Raw genomic sequence first — 2,500 nt, forward strand, 5'->3', positions numbered from 1 at the left:
CCCTTCCGTCAATTCCTTTAAGTTTCAGCTTTGCAACCATACTCCCCCCGGAGTCCAAAATCTTTGGTTTCCCGGAAGCTGCCCGCCGAGCCATTGTAGTAACGTCGGCGGATCGCTAGATGACATATTTACGGTTAGAACTAGGGCGGTATCTAATCGCCTTCGAACCTCTAACTTTCGTTCTTGATTGATGAAAACACCTTTGGCAAATGCTTTCGCTGATGTTCGTCTTGCGACGATCCAAGAATTTCACCTCTAACGTCGCAATACGAATGCCCCCAGTTATCCCTATTAATCATTACCTCGGAGTTCTGAAAACCAACAAAATAGAACCGAGATCATATTCTATTATTCCATGCACGAAATATTCAAGCGGCATTTTGAGCCCGCTTTGAGCACTCTAATTTGTTCAAAGTAAAATTGTCGGCCCACCTCGACACTCACCGAAGAGCACCGCGATAGGATTTTGATATTGAACCGGCGTTTTACCGCCGGCTCACCGACGATATGCTCCGCAGACGTGTCAGTATCACCGCGGATGCGGTGCACCGACAGCGCGGCGCACAAATGCAACTACGAGCTTTTTAACCGCAACAATTTTAGTATACGCTATTGGAGCTGGAATTACCGCGGCTGCTGGCACCAGACTTGCCCTCCAATTGTTCCTCGTTAAAATATTTAAAGTGTACTCATTCCGATTACGAGGCCTCGTAAGAGTCCCGTATCGTTATTTTTCGTCACTACCTCCCCGTGCCGGGAGTGGGTAATTTGCGCGCCTGCTGCCTTCCTTGGATGTGGTAGCCGTTTCTCAGGCTCCCTCTCCGGAATCGAACCCTGATTCCCCGTTACCCGTGACAACCATGGTAGTCGCAGAAACTACCATCGAAAGTTGATAAGGCAGACATTTGAAAGATGCGTCGCCGGTACTGGACCGTGCGATCGGCAAAAGTTATCCAGATTCATCAAAATTAACGACTTCGGACGCATGGCCCTCCGCCGATTGGTTTTGATCTAATAAAAGCACTCATCCCATCACTGGTCAGAGTTCTGATTGCATGTATTAGCTCTAGAATTACCACAGTTATCCAAGTAACTGAGTAAGATCTAAGGAACCAAAACTGATATATTGAGCCATTCGCGGTATCGCCTTAATACGGCTTGCACTGAGACATGCATGGCTTAATCTTTGAGACAAGCATATAACTACTGGCAGGATCAACCAGGGAGCTGCTTACGCAAACGACACGCCTACACCGCGGTCACGCGGCTTCGGCGAGCCGCTGGCTCGGCGGCGTCGAGGGGCGCGCGCTTGCGCGCGCGCCTTCTCGACACGCGTGAACGTAACGCGTCGAATTTGCACGCGACGCGACGTTCGCGCTTCATATCGATAGACTAACTTTGACCGGTCTACGAGCGGCCGTCCCGTCACGATCTCGCAACGAGGTGATGTACAACGATGCTCGACCACTGTGAGGGACATAAAACTGCAACGAACACGACCCCGCGGGCGGGAATCGATGTTGTGACAATTTGAAAATTGAACATTCATCTAAACGCAACTTCTCAATTTTTATTCAATACGTTATTGTAAACATATTAAAACTCGGCTGGCAATTACATGCGCACACACACGCATGATTCGCACTAGATACGATCAACGCCCGGAGCTTGAGGGATAAATTCCAACACGACGCTGCGCACACCGTTTCGACGATGGGCGCGTGTGCGTCCTCTTTTATACATTCTTTCCATATACGGTCGCCGTGGCGACCGCGCACGTGTCGAACACGCTAGGCGCCCTGCGTTGAGGTGTGCCTAGAAGCGTATTCTTTTAACATCACAGATAACACCGGGGGAGACGGTCCCAAATCTTGGTCGATTGGTAACATCACCATACGGTCTGCGAACGCGGTGCTATAATATAATTTTATATTATATTATATAAAATATGAGGAGGAGTAGTATGTATATTCTTTGTTATTTTGTGTTGACACAAGAGAGATATATAAAATGTACTATACACCACACACACAGAGAGAGAGAGAGCTGGGAAAGATCTCGGCGGTCTCGCATTCGAAATACGAATTTGATATAATTTCCTCCGAAAATCCATACCCATATCTATATCATCCATGCGCGAATATATGTATATAATATTCTCACACTTCGCACAAACACAAAAACAAGAACACATTCTCTCTCGTCCGTCGTTCGTGTCTATTTGAGACGAACGACGCGCGGCAACGAGAACGAGTCGACGCTGTGCGCACGACTGTTTCGCTCCACATCTATACCGAGAGCAATAGTCCGCGTCGGCATTGGAGCGGACGTCGAATGTTTCTCGTAGAGCGAGCGAGAGAGAGACGATTTTTCATTTTATTATGTATGTGTATTGGCGTGCAGTAGTAGCACGTAGTAGTACTAGTAGTAGTAGTAGTAGTAGTAAAAAAATATTATTATTTATTTTATTGACTGATATGATTTTGTTTGTTTTCTTTTT

At 47.1% G+C, this 2,500-nt stretch overlaps 1 non-coding gene across 1 annotated transcript in view; it reads right to left on the reverse strand.

Annotated features, from left to right (window-relative positions):
• Positions 1 to 1,226, reverse strand: part of LOC123719575 — a 1,906-nt gene extending 680 nt beyond the window's left edge. The window contains exon 1 of the ribosomal RNA XR_006755641.1: positions 1 to 1,226. This exon is cut by the window's left edge and continues 680 nt beyond it. This is a non-coding gene — a ribosomal RNA (small subunit ribosomal RNA).
• Positions 1,227 to 2,500: the final 1,274 nt, after the last annotated feature.

The sequence above is a fragment of the Pieris brassicae genome, unplaced genomic scaffold (genome assembly GCF_905147105.1).
Source record: "Pieris brassicae unplaced genomic scaffold, ilPieBrab1.1, whole genome shotgun sequence".
NCBI classification, from domain to species: domain Eukaryota; kingdom Metazoa; phylum Arthropoda; class Insecta; order Lepidoptera; family Pieridae; genus Pieris; species Pieris brassicae.